Source organism: Meriones unguiculatus, chromosome 8 (assembly GCF_030254825.1).
Source record: "Meriones unguiculatus strain TT.TT164.6M chromosome 8, Bangor_MerUng_6.1, whole genome shotgun sequence".
Lineage (NCBI taxonomy): Eukaryota > Metazoa > Chordata > Mammalia > Rodentia > Muridae > Meriones > Meriones unguiculatus.
In genome coordinates, this window is record NC_083356.1 from 36,251,023 (window position 1) to 36,272,966 (window position 21,944).

At 43.2% G+C, this 21,944-nt stretch overlaps 1 protein-coding gene across 9 annotated transcripts in view; it reads left to right on the plus strand.

Moving 5' to 3' along the window:
* Window positions 1-21,944, plus strand: part of Asap1 (ArfGAP with SH3 domain, ankyrin repeat and PH domain 1) — a 312,808-nt gene that overhangs the window by 79,773 nt on the left and 211,091 nt on the right. The window lies entirely within an intron of this gene.

Consider the following 21,944-nt stretch of genomic DNA (forward strand, 5'->3'; position numbering starts at 1 on the left):
ACCCAAAGGAGTAGAAGGGAACTCGAATTGAGACTGTTGCCATCCCTGGCCTGTGTCTGCTAGTCTCCTGTGCCTACAGTGAGCAAAAGGCCAGGTGGAAGGAGGCCCATACGAACAGGTCCCCGCCCTGCTCCCCTTGCTCCAGTGCCTTTGGTTTTCTAGGACTCAGGGCTGCTGCACCAGATCCGCAGGACACTCCTAAGGTTCTGATGAGAGAACTGTAGCCAGGGCCGCCTGCAGAGCTGATGAGACTGGTAGATGGGACCAGAAGCTCTTTGCTTCTGGACCTTTGCTTATCTGGACCTTCCAGCAGATGGATGTTCAGGGGCAGGGGGAAGGGCAAAGCTATGTCTTTTAAATTTTGGATGAATTAATGTTTGAGTAGGGTGGGTGAGGAGAAATCCGTAAACCCAGGTTGACAGCTACATACTTAAACCTGAAGAATCTCGGTGAAAATAAGGCAGTTTCCCAGAAACTCAGCACAGTTTCTCAGTGCCCCTAAACATCATTCCCATCCTAAGTAGCCAGGCCTATCCTGGCTGAAAACGACAGTGTAGTCAGGAAGAGGGTTTCCCCATGAGAATTATATGCTTGGTTTATTTGAGGTTTAGGGAGCTCTTTTTTTTTTTTAATTTTTTTATTTTTTTAAGGCCATAATTTATTTATTTATTTATTTATTTAATCCTGGGTAATGTAGGGAATCTTGAGCTTCTGCCTGGATTTGGCTTGGTACTCATTCTGTCTAATGTATAAAGAAGTGGTATTTGGCTGTATAAAGTATGGAAATGTTAGGAGGCAGGAGACTTCTGTTGTTTCAGGGTCCCATTTTGCCTATCTGCCAGCTGCTAAATAGTCTGTTTTATTCCAGTTAGGGTTGTTTCTAGAGTTTTCTCTGGAGTCATTGTTGAGTGATGGAATGAAGGTTGAAATGGGTGGAGAAATACCACCTAACTAAGTGCATTTGAAAGCCAGAGGTAATGCCCCCCTCACTCCTCGCCCAGTGACCTGTCAGTTGCCTGATGGTTAGTATCAGGGATTAAACAGAGTTGCCAGGCATTCAGTCTCACAGTGATTGTGTCACATGTAATTGTAAGAAGCTGAAACATGCTCATCTAGAAGTGTGTGGCATCCTTTTCCGTTTCTAAGTGGATATGCCTCCAAAGGGTTCTACGTTGGTTCTACTGGGGTTATTTTCCTTCCAGATAACTTCGTCAGTGCCTGTTATTAGAGCTGTCAGTTATTGTGACTTTCTGCACACTCAGATAGTGTTACTGTATTCTGTTTGTGCATCAGATGATAAGGGCGTTTGGAGTGCTGCTTGTGGGGTTATGTGTGCATAATGGAGCAACATTTTAGAATAGGGCTAATGCCAGACAAGCATCTGCCTTAATCTTAGTTTAAGGTAACTACATTTCAGTGCAAATGCAACAAATGAGGTTTTGTTGTTTGTTTTGGTGTTCTTTCTCCTCCCCCTCCTCTTTTCTCTCTCTAAGACCCTTGAACTTGAGAAGGAATTGTAACCAGTCTAGAAAGCTCGAAAGTGACATGTTAGAATACACTGATATATTCTTGTCTCAAAAATATACCAGTAGAAGTTGCATTTGTAATTAGGAGCAGAATTTTGTCATTTTTTTTTCTGAACTTGAGTACAGAATTGGTTAAGAAATAATTTTCCTCAGTGTGCATCTTTTAACCCTTGAATTGTATTCTATGAGGTTGGATTTCCTGTGACCTTTTCTTTACATGAAATGTATGTTTAGTTTCTTACTGTTGGATAATCACACAGTTGAATTTTTATTTTTCCTTCCAAGCTTACATATATGGAGAAGTTACATTATTATGGACCTCTTAAAGTAGATCAGAAATAGGAGGCTGGGTGTAGTGAGACTTACCTGTAATCCTAGCCATTGGGCGGTGGAGGCAGGATGATTCTCCACAAGCTTTAAGCTAGCCTGGTCTACCTAATGAATTCCAGACCAGCCAGGGCTGCATAGGAAGACCTTATTTCAAAACAGTGCTAGGGCAGGGGACCTACTCTAGACATGGCAGCACACACTGTGATGCCAGCACTTGGAGACTTGTGCTGGCATTGAGGATTTTAAGTTCCCAGCCAAGGATAAATAGGAAGACCCTGTCTCAAAAATGAAAGATTGGGGGTAGGGGCAAGAATTACTGCTCCCAAGACAAAAGGGAAAAAAATGTTCACATACCAAGATATCTTGTTTGCATACACTTCACAAGTGAGAGATTTGGAAATTGCAAGAATTTGGCTTGTGTTATTTTGTGGTTATTCTTAGAAAAGGATTTTTGGGTACTTAATTTTTTTTTTTTTTTTTGGTGATGTGGAAACTCTAGAATAGGGAGTAATTTGGGTAGGTTGGACTTCTGTTTGGAAACAAGTCTTTTCCTAGTTCTGGTAGTTAAGAATTTCCTGTTTATTTGTGACTTTGTCTGCTGTCTATATGACTAATTAATATACATGGTGTTCAGCTAAAAACCTGTGAGAGCGCCAAGCTTGGAGTCCCAAATTTATGAATCTGGGGTTGACACTTTGCCCCTTTGTTGTGTACCTCTGTCAAACAGTGCATCTTGTGGTGCAGATGCTGCTGTCTAAGTTTGACCCCCCCGGGATGTGCACTTTGGGAAATGAATCAGATATACATGGAAAGAAGAGGCAACGAGCTCACTTCAAGGCTTTCCCTGTAGGGCTGAAGGACACATATGGTTTGGACAGTCATGCTTTGGCTGGGACACATTCTTTGGAGAGGCAGGAACGGATCAGCTGGAATTTTGCTAAGGTTTCATCCTGGCCTATAAGTGTTTCCAAGCACAAAGCCAACACTTGGCGTATCCAGGAACAAGAGCATACTTGTGTATGCTGTTCTGCTTGTGACCCTTTGGAAGGTATGGGTAAGTGGCCAGAAGACAAGGTTTTCTTGAGAAAGGAGCAGATAGCTATTTTTAGGAACACAGACCAAGACACTGGGTTGTGGTCTCCCTTTAAAGACTGGGAGTGGCCAATACTTAGGTCCTTGGATGCAAAGGAGAGCATATCATAGTCCTTGGGGGCCTGCCTAGTTACTTGATCCAGGGCTAGCATTTTACTTTGGTGCTGATGGAGGAGATAAACTGTCCATATTTTTAGTTGCTGCTCCATATAAGGCAGTTGTAAGCACACAGGATAGATACATGGTCACTTGTAGTAGGCTGTGTGGGGCTACATGCATCCTCTCTGTAGTGAACTGTACGAAGGGAGTGGGACTGCTCTTATCTCCACTTTACTGAGAAGAAAATTGAAAATGAGTTAGGGAATTCTTTACACAGTTACACATTCTAAATGTCTGCAGAGTCATATTTCATTGACCTTGTAGTGCATACATGAGACTTACTTTTGTCGTACTTTGCAGTTTTGTTCTCGTGAAGAGGTAGCTTTTCTTTCTGCCTGTGTTCCAGGGAATTCTTAATAGTGATGTTCAAGTATGCTATTTCATCAAGGTTGTGGATGTAGGTTTCAGATTGAAATGTGGAACTTACATAAGTGACCTATGAGTAGCATCTGCTCAACATGTCTTTGAGGAGCATCTGTGTGGCAGTCACATTGCCAAGCCCTGCTTCAGTACTGGGGCTATTATTTGGATACTTCTATGAAAGCTAATGGTGTAAGAAACTGTAACTCTTCATAGGACAGAAAGGTTAAGTTCATAGATGAGAGAATTAATACAGGAAATTCATCAAAGCAATATGAGCTAAATAATTCAGTCTGTTATCTAGTCGGTACACACACTGTGGAGTGCATTTTACTGCTAGGCTCGGGGATTGAGAGATGAGTAGCTGTCTACAAGGTGCCCTCAAAAAGCCTTTCTAAGGGAGCTGGTTGTCAGCTATGGCCTTGGCTTGGAGACTTGCCTTAACTCAGTCTTTTGAAGGCTTAGAATCATTTGATTAAAGGTTGCCAGAGGTCTCTTTGAAATTAACAGTAGCAACAATTGTCAGGTGTTGATGTTTCCACTGTGTGCTGGCCACAAACACACACACACACACACACACACACTATATTTTGTAAAGATTTATTTTTATGTATATCAGTGTTTGCCTGCATGTGTGTGTTGTACACCATGTATGTGCCTGTTGCCTGAAGAAGCCTGAAGAGTGAGACTGATCCCTTGGAACTAAACTTGGAAGTGAGTCACCATGTGATGCTGGGAACCAAGCCCAGGTCCATTGTAAGAGCAGCGAGTGCTCTTAACTAGAGAGAGAGAACACTCTCTCTCTAGCCCCTCCCCCATGTGTACATACTCTTATTTAATGCTTGTCCTATTATTGATAATGGTTGCTTTTACAGATAACTATATATTTCGTGTGTGTGTATATTTGGTTCACAGCCAGTCAGAAATGAACTTGGGACCTAATACCAACTTGACCAACTTAGAGTATTATTGCACACCAGTCAGACTTCCTCGGTGACTGTTCCTCTACCCTTTGAAGCTTTGATCACACTTTTGGGTGTTGTCTTTCATGTTGATGCCTGGAGATCTGGTCTTTGATAAGTACGGTTAGGTCTCTAGTGCTAATCTGTGGACTCCTACACCTAGGAATTCTAAAGCCGGGTCTTAATATATTCAGGAGCTAGCTAGTCACCTTCAAAGAGTGTGTTGTTTTAGACAACAAACAACATCAACAAAGCCCTTCTCTGGAGGGTTTAGATAAAGTGACTGTGGGCCCTTTTGCCTAAAATAGAGAAATTGTATTTGGGTCTGTTCCTGACCTCTTGGAGATAAACCAACAAAAGACAGTTCTTCCTGTGATGCCTGTATCCTTTGTAGTCTAGGCTCTGGAGGCCAAGCCTGTAGTCCAGTCTGTGAGTGATTAGAGTATGTTTTCTCAGAATCCATCGAAGGCAATGACTGTTTGCATACAGAAAGGGGAAAGCAGCTTCCCTTGTGTGCCACAACTTCTGCACCCTAGAGCAAGGCACGAACCTGTCAGTTCTATATTCCACACTAATGCCTGTGCCCTCATATGCATCTTTAGGATTTTAAAAACATGGTTTTCATCTTCACATAATAAAAGGCCAATTCGATGTTACTGTTAGCATCATCCTTTCATATCCGAATAAAAGCTCAGGTTCAATGTCTAAGATGATCTGGTAGGATAGGTAACAGACTTGGACTTTCAATATAGGATATTTGAATTTAAAACCAGATTTATTTTCTATATATTTCACAATTTTTAAATAAAATTTTGAGAGAGGAGAAAAAGCGAGCCAATTGCTTTAGTCTTCTTAGGCCTTTCCCTTAAAAGTCTGTTGTTTTGATCAGATATGGTATTGCCAGCAGTCTTACGTAAGGCTGGTCAGCTGCGAAAAGGCCAGGTGGCTTCCGGTTCCATCGTGGCATATGTGTTCTGGAACCATTGGTCAGCCTTTTGCCTGTGAACCTCCACAGTTGTGGCTGAAGAACTGCGACTGGGAGTCGTGGGTGCAGGACGCTTCTTAGAGCCTGTCCTTCAGCTGCCTGGCCATTCTCATCCACTGCCTTCCTTTCTACAGGATACTTGTTGCTGAGGAATAACCGAATGTAGTTGCGCTAAAGGGAACTTGAGTAGTATCCTGCCACGGGTTGACTGAGTGGAGGCTTTATCCCAAGAGGTCCGTGGAAGCCGTGTTGAGTATCTAATAACCAGTTACAATATGACGGAGATGTTGGTGGACACCTCTGCTAGGGTAGTTCAGCATGACTCTCATTCTGTTGTGAGTTTGATTTGGGCTGTTAACTGATCAGGCCAGCAGTGTGGTGCTGATAATCTTCCACTGATCACGTGCTTGCGTTGCCAGTTACAGCCACCTAAAAGCGGAGAAGCAAAGTATTAATCTTACTCAGCTTACTGTTTGCCAGAAGAAACTTCCGAGTTTTGCATTCCTGTGGAGTAAAACTGATGAGTTACTAGGACCCGCACAGATTTCGTCAGTCCTGTTGCTTTCAGTGTGGAGACTAAGGTCAAAAGATGAGGAGAAACTTAGGCAGGGGGTTGAAGTCAGGGCTTTTTGACTCTTTATCTAGTGCCCTTTGTACTTTGCTGGGACTCTTCTCCAGCACTACCCTCTAGCTTCTAGAGAGAAAGCCGGGAATAAGCCTAACATAACATTAGGAAGCTCATTTTGTACATTCCAGTCTTTGGGTTAAGTGCTGGTCTCTTAAAAACATGTTGTGTGAGGCCATGGCGCATCTGATACTGGGCTAAGAGGTTTCCATCAAAAGCCATTTGTATCGGACGTTCAGAATGTCTGGGCATTTGCAAAGTGCCTCGTGTTGGGGTCCATGAAACCTCACGTGTTGGTTTCCATATACACATCACCTAGTCATTTGAGGACCTCCTGGCACATCCATTCTTACATGTGTTATTTAATCATGAGTAAGTGATAGTGCTGGGGAGCATACCTAAACCTCTGTTTTCTCTTTTGATAAATGGTGTCCTTTTGCACAGCAAAGGAGATAAAGCCGATGAGGCGCTCATCAAGTGATTTCGTGACCTGGTAAAGGTGGCCAGTGCATATCAAAGTCTGTATAGTCAGTGCTTCTCCCATAGGGCAGGAGGGCAGGGAGAGGCCAGAGCATTCCTTAGTAAGTAAGTAAATGGATGGAGGCTCTACCAATGGACCAGTAATGACACATGGGTTGGTGATGGTGATGCTCCTGCCAGGTTAACTGCAGGTCTTTGATTTCTAGGATATGTTTGTTGGGCAGGTTACTAGAGCTTTCTCTGTCTGTTTCCTTACGGAAAGAGTGAGTCTGTATGTAAAGCTCTCAGTACTGCCTGGCATGGCAATCCCTGTATTTGTGATATGATGTGATGGCTCTTATCCTCAGGATCATTGCTGTTTACTGTGGGTGGATTAGATTGTTATGTAATTGAGACATAGGTGAAGAGGAGGTCAGGTGACAGCACCTACCCTGTGTGCTTCAAGGACCTGGGTTATGGAGGCCCAGATGGGACCAAGAGGAGAACCAGGGTAGAACTAAAGATTTGGGCCATTTGTGGCTCATGGTCATAGCTGTTTTGAGCTGAAATAAACTGCTAGCTCAGCGTTACTGTATACTTAGCCCTTAAGTGAGGGAGTCGATGCCTGGCGTTGCCTTCTGATTCAGGCTAGCTTGATGGGCATCCTGTGCAGCCTCACGGTCCATGCCTTCTCCAGTCACTGCTAATTTATTGTTTATTTCCATATATCTGCAGGGTCCCTTCTGTTGATGCATCAAATTCTGTACAACAGTGTTCTTTTGATTTCGTTGGGGCATGGGGGTAATAAGCTGTTTTGTTACATAATGAATGCAGATATTTGATTTTGTCAGTTTTGGGGGAGGCACATATGCATTGGTCCTACCTGGAATGCAGTGTGCTTTGCTGATTATAGCTTGAAGCACTGAGACTACAAGGAATTCTATTTTGGTCTGGAGCAGGAGCATTAGAGTAGAAAGGATCTTTCTTTTTAGTCAAGACATTGAGTTGCTGCAGTGTCAGTAAAATGAATTTTAATTGTATCTGGAGTAGGGGTGGCTCAGCTTAGGAGCACATGACTCCACTTGTTTTAGCTAAATGTACGAGTTCACAGTGGACTCTTCCTGGGCCTGAGCACCATCTGTGCAGCCCCGTGTCACGGTGCTGGCTGCGGTCAGTTACATAAGAACTGAATCTTAATGCTGAGGCTACGGTATAATTTTCCCCAAAGAACTAGAATATGTGTCCCTTTGATAAGACAGTACCCAATTTAGCCACCCAGAAGTTAGGAAAACAAAATCAGAACCTTATGGCACAGGGAGGTAAGAACCACAAAGCAGTTGGAATTCGGTGCCAACTACTGCAGAAAGCAAAGAGCTAGCTAAGTTAATGGAGACCATTTCTTCCCCTGCCAGATGTGAAGAAAATATAAGCTCTTCCCAACTCCGTTATTAACACAGCAAAGATACCTTGTATTCTGTGACCTCGTGCCCCAGGGGCTCAGACTAGTATGGCTGTAGTGAACATACCTGGCATGCAGTGGGCTATAATAACGGTGATAATTCTCTTACTATGGTGTGAGCTCAGCAAAGCTGGAAAAATAGCTAGAGGTCATCCAGTCCTTAGTGCATAGGATGCTGGAGCCCAGGAAACAAAGGTGCATTTGGTCCTTTTTGCAAATTACAGATCTCTAACCCCTCCCCCCATAGATATGTACATAAAGCAAAGAAAAACGCCAGTAGAACTAGTTAAGCAGCATTTGGATTGGTTGGAAAGACTGGTAGAATATTCTGTGGACATGAGAGGAAGAATGACAGGCAATGAAGGCAGTACTCATTTTTAGATTACTGGCAGATAATGTTACTATTGATCCTATATAATCTCCCGACACTAGTTGGTATCTCTGTGCCCTGTGTGGGAAAAGCACATCATATAGGAAACCTCAGACTGTCCCCAGCTTGGATCAGCAGATGGTTTGGTCAGCTTTGGGCCCGGTGATGGGCCTGTGATTGTTTGGGGTAAGCTTCCTTCTCACCCTGACATGGTGGTCCTTAGAGATGTTAGGAGGCTAGCTGCATAACTAACCCAGCAAGGCTGGATCAGAGACCCAGGGTTCCTGACCTCCTTTTATGTCATTGAAGTAAGAGTTGGATGGAGACAAAAGGCCCTGTGTTGGGAGAGCCAGTAGGTAAATAATAGGTAAATGCCTGCTATCTGGTAACACTTGGAAGATAGTACTTTTTCCACACTTCCCTCTGCAAGTCTTACCTCTCGTTGACCCTTCTACTCGATTTATTTGGGGTACTGTGAAGGGTTGTGGTTAGAGAACTGTGCTGCCCAGTTTTAGCTTTGCAGATGTGATCAAGAAAGACCAACAGTCTAATCCAAAGTGATGACATGGCACTCTTTCAGTAACATTTCATAGGTACCCGGGATGGATGGAAGACTAGCAGACTAGGTTCTCTTTGGCTGGATTGGCTTTCTCCCAGTGTGAGTAACCAAGACAGAGAAGAATTACTTTGCTCCCGTGGAATGGCTTCTTCAGTACCCAGTTACAAATGAAAGAAGAAAAATAAAGTCTGCTTTTTTTTTTTTTTTAAGATATGGGGGTGGGTCTTCCATTGTATCTCATTAATCATTTATTTTTTATGAATTTCATTCCCCCTTTTGTGATGTTTATTCACACTAGTAGCGTTTACATAAAATTAGGTGCTCCTTATTTCCACAGAGTGCAAATCAAAAGAGCTGCTCACCGCTGGCCCAGCAGCTGCTCCTACTTTAATAACAGTAATATTTTTCACAGCAAAGCAAGTAAATGCACTGCCTCCCAGAACATGGAGCAGTGCCAAGTCAAATAACACTGTCACTGCCCCAAGGCTTCTGCATTTTGTATATAAGCAGTGGAACAAAATCAGATTTATAAACAAAAACACTACAATTAAGCATCTAGTCTGCTGTGGCCATTGTGTCGGGCACTCTACAGACATACTCTTGGCAGCTCCAAGGTTTCGTGTTACAGATGACTGAGCTAGACTGAGGTGGTTCGGCTAGTTCATGCCCTTTCTACCTCAGACTCATCCTAAAACATGCCAGGTATGTTAGCCATGTGCAGTAGAGCCAGGGGAAAAATGAGCTTTTGCTGAATCTAGCTATTTAGGTTCAACATTTTGTTGTTGTTGTTGTTTTAATTTTCCTGATGGGGAAAAAAAAAAAGCAGCCATTGGATACTGACAGAATTAGTTTTTCTTCTGATTTTATAACAGCCTTGTTTGTGAAAGTCTGATGAAATGCAGTGATTTTTTTTCACTCATGTTCATATTTGTCTTTACCGTTTCCTTTTTTAGCCATTCTTACTACATTTTTTTCTTTTTATATTATTGTTCCATATACTGTTCCATTTACTCTTGCTTCTACTTATGTGTGTTTAGAGCTGACTACAGTTAAGGGCCTCCTGATGCTCCCCCTCTCAGTAGTCTTAATTGTCTGTAGCTCTTCATCTAAGAGTGGGAGAACATGAGATTTCCCCATCCACCTTGGCTTGTCAGCTGGTGTTGTGATCATTCTGGCCTGATTTAGGGCGGCCATATTGTTGGGATTTCATGGCTGTAACTTCCCTGTCATGTAGAAGACACACTCTCATGTAAGGTTCCCTGGGCCTCTCTGGCCCTTGCAGTCTTTCCCTTTTCTGTGATGTTCCCTGAACCTTAAATGTAGGGGTAATGTTATAGACGTATTCAGTGGGGCTGGGCACTCCACAATCAGTTGTTCTTCACGTTTTGAATAGTTGTAGCTTCCTGTTATGGTCTCTATCTGTTGCCAAAAGAAGCTTTTCTTGATAAGAGGTGAGAGCTATACTAATCTTGGGGTCTAAGGGTTAGTATTCAAAATGAAATTAGAAATAATACTGATTTGGAAAAGTAGCAGTACCAGATTTTCATTCTAGGTTCCATGGCCTACTATCTTTACTTTTGAAAGACTGAAAATACCTCAGGTCTAGTGACACTCCTCCAGTCCCCCTTTTAAACCTTGTTTGCACTCAGCTGTTTGGTTAAAATTACGACAGTGATTATTTGATTTATAATTCTTGAAAGCCGATCTGGTAAAGGTTCTGGAATGTGGCCAAGTTTGGGTCTTTGGACTTAAGACTCTATGGCTCTATCAATTCCCCGGTGCATTTGGATTTTTTTGAAGGTAGTGTCACAGCCAATTTTAACACTACGGTAAATTCATTGTGTGTCCTTTTGTCTAAGCTAATTGTGTTATCCCACCAGTAATGGTGACGGCTCACTTTCTGAGTACCAGCTCTGTTGTAAGGATCTTGGGGTTGCTGTTTCCCAGCCCTCGTGTCATCTATGACATGATGGGGCCAGTAATCCAGCCTGGGTTCCATGGCTCAAACCTCACTCTCCTTGCCACCCTGCCTTGCTTGTTGTTAGTGGAATAGCAGCAGAGTAACAGTAACCCAGAGAACTTGCTCAGCATTTATTTTCTAAGTGGAAACATATATGCACATGCGTATACACACATAAGGTAACATATACACAACATACAAACACACGATACACATGTGCACACTCTGGGCATCTCTCAGTGGAGAAGGAAAGCATGATCTGTTTCCTCTAAGCTGAGTGGGGGCCATTGAATTCTAGATAGTTTGTAACAGTCATCTAGGGTAAGCAGTTCAGATGCGGAGTGAGAGGGACTAATGAGGAAATTCATGTTTTCAAAACTGCTTGAACTCTGGACAATAAGGAGTAAATCTCCCTTGCTGCCTAAGCATTTTTGCTTTTGATTGTTAAGTCAATGAGACATTTCTATGGCCGAAAACCACTTTATCTTAAAGCATTTCCTGTTACTAAAATGAAGTAGATGAAGCGGCATTTCTAGGGATTGAACCCAGGACATTATGTGTTCATCAGATACTATATGAACTTCATCAGGAGCTAGATATCTTTAAAAAGGAAAAAGGTTTATTAAGCTCACAGTTCTGGAAGTGAAGCTCGTGGTGCCAGCATCAATAGAGCTCTGGTAATTACTAAGAGTGGAGGGCGTCGGAATGGGCGGTATGTAGAAGAGGAGAGATCAGATTGTCAAGGTACCATTTCATGAGAACTAACTGAGGGTCCTGGGAGAATCCCCTCCAAGGACAGACCTTAAAAATACTGTCACTTGAGTACCACTGTGCTGAGGACCAGGTTTCCAGTCTGTGAGCCCTTGGAGAAACGTTCATCCACACCAGAACTGTGCAGTGAGTGACTTCTGCAGTCCACTTGTTCTGACACATCGTTTACTCATGATCCTGTTAATAGGGTCCCACCTGACACTCAGTAAAAGTAAAAAGTGTGCTGGGGTTGGGGCTGAAAGACAAGGGAACATCTTGGGGAAGAGAGGTGCAACTGGAAGAGAGCGAAGGTGACTTTATCCTTGCGGTTCTGAAGGCTGTGACCCAGCATGTTTTGTTTGTTTGTTTGTTTTGTTTTTCTTTTTATGCCAAATTGCAATTCAGATTTTGTTCTTGAGCCTTGGTGCTCGGGTGGAGAACCCTGCCCACTTTCTCCGGTGAATTGGTATCTTTTGAGGTTTTAAAACAGCCCTATCTGCTTCTCAGGTGAACTGGTAACATTTGAGTTTTTTAAAAAGTCCTGTCCACTTTGGGGGTTAAATCGGTAACATTTGAGTTTGCAACATTTGGGTTACTTTTAGAGAGTGTACTCTCTTCATTCAGAGAATCACTTTTTAAGTCTGATATGGCCTCAGAAAATGTTGGGTCTTTCTGTGAGTGTGCCTTTAGAAGCACCTTTCCTGGTAGGCTATCAGCCAAAGGGCACATCTTTAAGGCAAGGTATACTTTTATTAGGATGTGCTCAGTTCCACACCCATGGTAAATTAGCATGGGTCTTTTTTGAGATGTATCATGTAGACTAGCCTGGCCTTGGACCTGCCCTGTAGCCAAGGATGACCTTGAACTTTATCCTCCTCCCTCTGACTACAAGCTTTGAGATAACAGAAATGTTGCACCACTCATCTCAGTACCAAGCTGAGAAAACATAGACAACAAGCATAGAAAACAATGCAAAGCTCCCTGGGGCTCCTGGCTTAATTCTGGAATCCCACTGTCCCTCTGCTTCATATTTGGAACGAAAAACTTAATAAATGAATGTCTTTCCTGTTTCTCTTCTTGACGCTGGAACTTTTCCTAAGGTTTGTAAAGCCGGTCAACCATGAAAGGGCCTTGTGACTTAAGTGTGTATCTAGCACCGGACTGCACAGTAAGCTAAAGATGCTGCACTCATTAATCTATCGGTTTCCTCTGATCATTTTTGTCAGTTGTGGAAATGGGCTTGCCAAGATGCAAATCACGTATCTGTAGTGAAAACTTGAATTTTTCAGATGATGAGTGACTGGAGGCTTGGTAGTGGGTGGCTTCCTTTCTCCAGCTACGTCATGAAGCGGAGAGAACTGCGATTGAACCTAAGATTACCAGACTCTCAAGTGTCCCAGTCTCTGTTCTTCACCTCTGGAGCTTCTTACCCAGGGTCTCACAGTTGGTGCATAGGCAAGCACATTTGTGTGCATAGACACCCTGGATGTTTGATGTGGGTCTAACTGGGAATGAGCATGAGTAATGGACAAGACTGTTGATTCTGATACTTGAACCATACATCATTTTAGGGAACAAGGTGGACTTCTGTGTGTCCCCTGTGTGTCCAACCAAGCATCCTGCTGTTGTGTGTGCTTTCCTCTAGAGCTGTCTGTTGTGTGATTGGTGTCCATTTCACTTTCTGCTGTAACACGTGATGTCACTTGAGTTAGTGACTTAATTTGATCTGAAGGACCCTAACACACATCATGACCCAAAGTCACATTAAATACCGATCAGTTCTTACTGTAATGGTTATCAGCCACCATGTGGTTGCTGGTGATTGAACTCAGGACCTTTGCAAGAATACTGATCAATTCTAAAACACAAACAACATGATCCCCCAAAAGGGAAAAGTAAAGCATGTAGCATTTCCTTTTTGTGAGGGGTTCTGTCAGTGTTACAGTATCCATTGCAATGACTGAACAGCCTCCAGCCTTCAGGAACTATTATGTCTTAATAGCCAGTGTTTATTTATTAAGCTGGAACTTAATGCTGTGTTCTGTAAACACCTAACAGCCCTTTATGTTGTATAAGGAAAGAATAGATACTTTGAGATTAGTCTGTCCAAGTTGAACAACTCTTGTATGGTAGAGCTGAAGTTCAAACCAGGTCTTTGGACTCCCTGAGAGCATATTGTTGTGTTAGGCACCTTAGCACGCTACAAAGGTAGTTGTGGAACAAACGTTTTTTACTTCATAGTTTAAACATATGCCTACATGCATTTTTATGCACCAGGTACAAGAGTATGAATGCTGGAAACACTTACTAATGAGATCGTTAACTTCTAGTTCTACTCTTTCTCCTAGAGTGCTTCTAGTCTGAAGGCAGCATTAGGGAGGTGCTCTCCACCCAGCAGAAATTGTTACCCAGTGTGAATTAATGTGTGTTTGTTTCTGAAGCTGCAGTCCTTGCTTCCCTAGGGTCTATCCTTTGTCCTCCAAATTGGTATTTAGTCTGTCTTCTGCCTCCTAGGTCCTGGTAGCTTTTCATTTCCTTTTGCTGTACATATACCCGTTTTTTCTCCCAGTTGTATGAGTTAGCACGCTCATTTCTCTAGTGTCTCCGGGTTTTTCTCATGTGGGACCCACCAGATTGAGCTATTGTTTTCAGGTCTATCCAGTTACTGATAAAGAAGATTTTTACCATTCCTTTGTTTGTCTCCAAAGCCTGACACACGCTTGAATGAATAAAAGAAACACACACATGCATATATGCACACACAGCTGGTTGTGAGCCCCAAGCATGGTGGAGTTCAGGATGGGAGAGTCTGGAGATGCTCTGGGAGACTGAGGAGCTGTTAGGTGGAGCCTCTGAGTTCAGAGGAAATAATGCAGTCTTGGGAGTTGTAGAGCCAGAGGGAGTCTTTAGAGGTCATTAGGTCAACTGCTTCATTTTCCAGATCACTGAGATGACTGCTCTTCAGACCTAAGTTCCCAGCCACCACCTGCTGACCTTAGGGCACAGACGAAAGCTCCTCCAGTTAGTGCTCTCCATTGGTTTAAATGCCTGCCGATCACCAGTATATGTTTTCTGTGTTTTAAGTGACTGGTTTTGTTTTGTCTTTGAGCCATGGGACACTTTTTTGTCACAAACAACGCTATTTTGAAAAGTCCTAGAAGTTTCCAAGCAGCAAAGAGCAACACCACGTTGAATTCCATGGCTCACATTTGCTCCTTCCTGCTCCCAACTCCTTTGTCTTCATCCCCTCTCTGCTTCTCTTGATCTGCTCAAAACTACTACCTGAGTTGGCCCGTTCCTAACAAGCCATTTACCATGAGGAGGCACAGAATTATTTGCCTCTGTCTGCGGTATGTGGTTTTTGTTGGCTTGCTTGCTTGTTTTTGCTTTAAAGGTTTCTAGCACTTACTTTCATGTGACAGCATTTACAAAGAACCTTCGTGTGTATTGTCTTAACACTCATTCTCCCCCAGGTGGGTGAGTGCCGGTAGATGCTGAGTACAGGTGAAGTAACTCTCACGTCCATGCAGTGGGAGACTTAGTGTTTTCCAGATGCAGAGTTTCTCCACGAGTCTGTGTCCGGCCTACTGAGGCATCCTTGAACTTGAGACTTAGAACCCCCGTCTCTTCAGTTGTGCTCCTCTTGACTGCTACTTGGTTCACATGGAAGAATGGAACAGTAAGGTACTTCTTAATGTTAGGGTGTTTCTATTATTCTGTCCCCACAGAAAAAAATTCTGTGATTTTCTTTTTTCTTTTTTCTTAGAAAGGCTCTCATATATCCCCTGTTGTCCTTGAACATGTAGCCAAGGATCGCCTTTATCTTTCTGCCATCTCCAGTTGAGATGAAGGTGTGTACAACTACAGTGGTTTTTATGAAATGTTAGGTTTCAGCTCAGGGCTCATGCGGGGTAGGTGAGCATACACCATGTAGGCTATACCTCCGACTCCAGCCTTGTGATTTTGATTGTCATCATCCTTTCGATTCTGAATCACCTATTCTGTGGAAAGAGCTCAGCAACTGGTGGTGAGAGGGCTGGGGGAGGGGTACTGCCGAGGAGGTGGTTTATAATAACTTGGAGCAGAAAGCAAACCAGATCAGCAGCACCAGGCCAGAGTCTGCTGGCTCTCCCCAAGAGTCACTGATGTGGCGGGGAGCTGCAGCCCTCAGCTGCGGAAACCCAGGTTCAGCCGTGCCCTGTGGTTAAGAGGAGACGTGGCACAGGATGCACATTTTTCTGTTATACCCCACTGGCTGCTCCTAGTAGCAGAAATGAAAACGTCTACACAGGTTTTGTCATAAGCCATCATCCTTTTCATCAGAGTAGCTGTAGAGAGCCTCAGCTCGAACTTGACTCTTGATGTTTCCTCATAGAGTGCATTGGACCCTCGCTTGGTTGGTCTTAGTTGTCATCCTCCTTTCTGGCTGAATATAATTCTGTCCCCAGTTGCATGGGTCTTGGAAGCTGCTAGATTGTGGAAGGTTAACTGGGGGTTGATGGGTAGGGGCCTGGGACTTTGTCCTTGAAACTATGGAGAATTGTTATCCATGTTGTGAAGTTGCTTTGGGGTTTTTCATGTTTCTATAAGTGACTTCTCTTACTCATATTCAGTAATTAGTACCAGTAAGTGCACTGATTCTCCAAGTTGGACCTTGATGGGATTCTTCTGGTACTTAAAAAGACTGGATAGAATTGATAGGTGTCTTAGTTACTGTTCTTTCGTTGTGATAAAACATGGCCAAGTTATAAAAGAAAGCATTTAATTTGGGACTCACAATTTCATTACAGTTCATGACCATCATGTCAGGGGGCATTGCGACATGCAGGCAGGCATGACATGACGCTGGAGCAGTAGCCAAGAGCTTACATCTTGATGCATGAACACCAGCCAGAGAAGGAGAGCTAGATAATGGGAATGGTGTGAGTACTATCAATAAGCCTCCTCCTCCAGCAAGGCCACCCCTCTTAATCCTTCCCAAACAGTTCTTCCAACAGAGGACCAAGCTTTCAAATATATGAGCCTATTGAGGCCACTGTCTTCAGACCACTAGGGCAGATGTCATTGCATCTCCCTAGGGAAAGCATGCTTGCAAAAGATGAGCACGAAATGACTAGCCAGGAGCAGTAGCGATACTGCAGGGTTTGCTGGGTTATTGAGCACTAAAACTGTCTGGAAGAAGCCGGGTGTGGTGGCACACACCTTTAATCCCAGCACTGAGTAGGCAGAGGCAGGTCGATCTCTGAGTTGGAGTCCAGGACAGCCAGGGGTATACAGAGAAACCCTGTCTTGAAAACAAAACAAATAAACAAACTGTCTAAAAAAGGTTGGAGTATTGTCTCCTCTTGATTTACCTGACAGGCAAGCTCTGTTGTTGCTGCTGGTTCTTGTTTGTTGAGTACTTTTGTATAGGCAGAGTACTTTAATTGTAGCAGATAATTTTTATTGAATGCTTCCTCTGTGTGGTTAATTCAGTCCACTCATTTAAACCTCACAGCTGCTGGTTAAGCTAGGAACTTTTTAGTGTGTTACTATCACATAGTAAAACATGCCATTTGGGGAAAGTTCTTTTCTGTGGTTAGGCCTCTTCTCCATGCAAACCCTGTAAATAGGTACCTTAGTGTCAAAAGTGGTATTTGTACTGTGCTTCTGTGTGAGCTGTGAGGATGGAATGAACGAGTGCAGGATGAAGTAAAGAGCTCCTTCGATGTTTGTTCCCTAGTCCTGATCTAGGACACGCCATTTCAGCCCTTACAGCCTTTTCTTCATCTGTAAAGTGAATATATTTGTTTAGAAGATTAGTTTAGGTCCCAAATGACAATGGCAGTTAGATACTGTATATTCTGTTGCCCCATGGTAAATGCTGAGCATAAGTGGACGCTCTGAGCTCTGAGCTACCCCCAGGAGGAACTGTCCTCCGCTGCTCCTTTTTTTGTAGGCATGAGGGTGTGTGGCAAGGCCTGATCATTGGCTGCTTTCTGCTTTAACTTAGAAGAGAGAATGTCTTTGTGAATGAGTGAGATTTCAAGACCATAGAGGAAAGTAGAAAGGTTATTACAAAAATGCGGGAGGACAGATGTATCACAGAATCCCCGAGAAGCGCTGGCTGAGGTTCAACCAGCCTTTAGTATTTTAATTTTCTTTTCATAGGCTGAAAAAAAAACAAACGACAACAACGGCAAAATCCTTTACCCATTTCCACATATGAAGGATTCTATAGCCTTCTTTTTCCTGTTAATTATTGTGGACAATCTATGTAGACTGCCCTACTTAGTAAGCAGCCAGAATTTATAGCATACAGCAGGAGTTCTCTTTGGACGCCACTCGCTTTGTTATTATACTGGAGACAGTACTGGAAAAGCATCATGCTATATTGACTATCTGTGAGAACTCTTGCCTGGGTGGCTGTGGCACAGGGCAGCAACCCAGTGGCCACTTTTCATCATTTGTTTTTTTATAATCTTATGTGACATATGTACTAGTCATTCAGAGTTCAGATGGTAGTTTAAATTTGTAAACAAAACATTTAGAAGATAAACAGTGTAACTTAGAAAACATACCAACATCTTTTAAAATATTTTGGAATTAATCCCATAGTTTTACTAGCCTGTGCCATTATTTTCTGTGTTGATGTGCCAATCCTTTCCTTATTTGTAAACACAAGTTCTGGCCTGAGGTTCTCCGACAGCCTAGCTATTTGTCGTTGTCCCTATTGGAAGTATTGGAAGCATTGTCTGGGGTTCCCTCTCAGGTGTAGAGAAGCTTAAGGCCTCAGAAAGGTCAGGGAATGCTTTCATAATGATATCAAAGTGTTCCTCACTCATTTCACTCTAATTCTCACTGGAGTTTCCCAAGGGCTGTGCGATGAGTGATGGTACCTTCTCTGACAGCTTGTTAAATGTGTTTTGGATTTGGACCATTTTCTGTTTTCATTTCTGTTACACAAAATATCAGTAGATACAGCTCACTTTAAAGAGCAACAGCAGTGCCAAGTATGCTTGCTCAGTGGGTAAAGAGCTAGTTTGTCACCAAGCTTGACTACCTGAGTTTGATTCCTGGAGCTTGCATGGTAGAGAGAATTGACTCCTGTTAAGTATCTCATAATTCACTGTTCAGCTTGTAGAGGATGTTCTGCGAATCAGGGGTTTGCACTGGTTTTCCAGCTGCCTGGCCTACCTGGACAAAGAACGTACTGGCCATTTCCCTGATTGCGGAGACACTGAGCCTGGCAGTCATGGGCTGCATTAAATGTCAAATGCACTTGACCAGGTTGGTTCCCCTTCCTATACACTGGGAGATTTTTATTCTGTAGATGAAGTGAGTTCAGCTGGCCTTCATCATCATTATTATTATTATTATTTACTTTAATGTATGTGTGTGCATTTGTGTAAGTTGTGCAGATGTGATGTGTGGGGATCGGAAGATAGTTTTGATTATCGGTCCTCAGGTACCTTCTACCTCTGACTTGATCTCTCTTTGGCTTGGAACTTTACCACATCATCCTGGCTAACTGGCCTGTGAGCTTCCAGGGGTCTGCCTGTCTCCACCTCCCATCTCACTGCTGCTGGAGTTTCGGGCCCAGGTGCTACAACATCCCAGTTTTTGAGGTGAGGTCTGGGGGTCCAAACTCATGTCCTGCTTGTGAGGCACTGCAGATCAAGACATCTCCCAAGCCTGAGACATGTAGTTTTAATTGACTGTAAGAAAAATTGAGAATGGACAGACTGGGGCAGAGTGGAGTAGGGCTTTCCTGCAAACACTTTGCAAGTGTTGCTTTCAGAGAAAGGAAATTTGAGTTGAGTTGGTAGTTTCATCATCTTGTTTTGTGTGCCCCTTGAGAGGAAATGCTGGGCGCTGCAGTTTTATTTTGTGGATTTTCATGAGAAGAACTTAAACATTTCCCTCTGTGCAACCTTGTTCTAGCCTGCATTTTGTGTGTGTGTGTATAATTTTCATGGTGTCAGTGCACCTTTTATGCTTGTTCCTGTCTTTTGGTTCCTGTCTCCTCATGGCTTGCCATCAACCTATTACTCCTTACATTTTGTTATTTGGGACTTTTTGTTTCTGGCCTGAAATCTTTACTCCTTTTGACATTTATTAGCGGTGTAGACCATAGAGAAAGGCTGTGCTGAGGGTCAGTGTCCATCTACTTCTGATTCTGCAGTCCTCATCGGTGAGGTTCCCTGCTTGTGCCCTAGGCAGACACCAGTCACACTCCGTACCTTTCATTTTGTTGCTAGTTTTCAGGCTTGTCTTTGTCTAAAAGCTACTTAAAGCATGTCTTGCGATTCTCCCCTGTTCTGGTGACTTGTACTAGTACCTATTTGGTGAACACGGGTAACTCACTACGTATTTGGTAAGTGAATGTATCATTTATTCACTTGCCCCGTTTCTGTTACGGATCAGCCTGAGAATTCAGGGAGGATCCCGATCATTGTGGGAGCCTCTTTCCCCTCTCGTTTCAAGCTATTCTGCCTTGGCTCCAAGATTGAATACTCCAGTCAGCACAACTGACGGGATTGTATTAACTTTTCTTGGAGAAGACAGCTATGCAACATGCTAGGAATCTGGCGTCACGACACTTTCACCATCTTTCACTTTCTGTCAGGGAGAAGACCATTAAATATTTCCTCCATTTCAGTCAAGTTATGAGCTGTTTTGGTCTCCGTTTACATTTATGCTCTGTGTGTGGCCTGACTGGCTTACTTCTGTCTCTTTGTCATTTCCAAGTATTTTCAACAGTGTGTCTATACACAGGACACTGTGTGTGTATGTCATCATTATGACTGGTTTTAGAGGTTTTTTTCCAGAGGGTGGTAATGCCTTATCTTCCCATAAGTCACACAAACATCACGAAATGGATCTCTGGTGGCTGAGAATCCTTTAGTGACAATTCACACGGGCACATTTTATTGCTGTCTTATGACTGATATTGAAATGATTACTACTTTGTCCTTTCAGATGGGTTTGTTACAGATGGGTCTGCATTGCGTGAAGACATTGGCCTGGCATGAGTTTTTTCTTATTAGCAGGTCACTGCAGAAGATTTGTTCTGCTCAGTTTTGAGGTCCCTTTGGAGAGACCTGAAAAGAAGATAGCGTTTAGTAGCTCCCATTTCACGGTGATCTCAGTGGGAGAATGGGGGCCAGAATGTCTTTGAGAGGGAAGATTTTGCAGTTTTGTAGAGGTTTTTTTATTGATGAGGTCAGTGGAGCATCTCTTTATTTGTCTCTTTTTCGGTCTTAGATGCCGTAGCTGTGTGAACGGATGATAAGTGAAGTGGGATTGTAGGGACTCTACCAGGCAGCTGGAGTGCAGATTGAACCAGGCATTAACTCTCTGATTCTCGGGCGCGGTTCTTGGTAATTTTTGAACCAGAAGTCAGGGGGAGTAGAGCCATATGGTCCTGTGTTTCTCCCCAGTCAGGCTTAGGTGTCATCCCGTTCCCCCCTGTATCCGGAGAGCCTGCTGGAGTGCGGTGTGCAGTGCCTCAGGTCATCTAGCCACCACCCTGGAGCTGGGTGCCTAAGTCACTTGCTGTCATGTACAGTTGATGGTAGTGTCTATATGGGAGGGGGTGGGTAGGTTAAGAACTATTTTTTGTTTGTTTTAAATAGCCAGTAACTCCATAGAAGAAACATTGTGGGGTTTTTTTTTTCCCCTTCTCTGCTGCCATTTGTGGCCTTTGCTAGATAATCTCGCTGTAATAAACCATTGTCTTTGATAACATTTTCAGTCTGCTTTGGGGCAGCTTTCAAAACTCTCACAGTAATAGGGCAGCTCCCCATAATAATCTGTTTATTGCACTGTTAATTTTCAGTTGTGCTGTTTAATTATTGATGCTATATTGGATGTACCTGGACCAGAAAGCAGTTCTTTGGCTCCTGTAGTATGGCCAGAGCCTCTGTGCTCCGTTATTTGTGAGTTCAGAGAATGTCTCCTAGAGCCAGCAAGTGGCCTGCGATAGTTTCACTTAAATGTCCTCTTGGACTTTCATTTGGAGTTTAGCATCCTTCCAGCTTTTCTCCCAGGTCTCATGATGGTTATAGGCTCCTGCAGTGATAGTATAGATTGGTTGATTTTATTGCTGTTGGGTGACTAGTATCAAAATGATAACCCCTTTTCCTTTCAGATGTTTTTGTTCAGGTCCTCTCTGATCTCTTTGCTGATAGATGTTGAAGACCCTCCATCCTGCTGCCCTTTTACTTCCTTTGCCCACATGGAACACCTAAGTAGACATTTGTCACCTGTTGGCTCTTTTGGTCCAGCTTGCTTTTAGGGAATTTCATGGACCTCATACAAGCTACTAAAGCTTGTACTGATTATGATTTATTAGGTTTTGTATGGT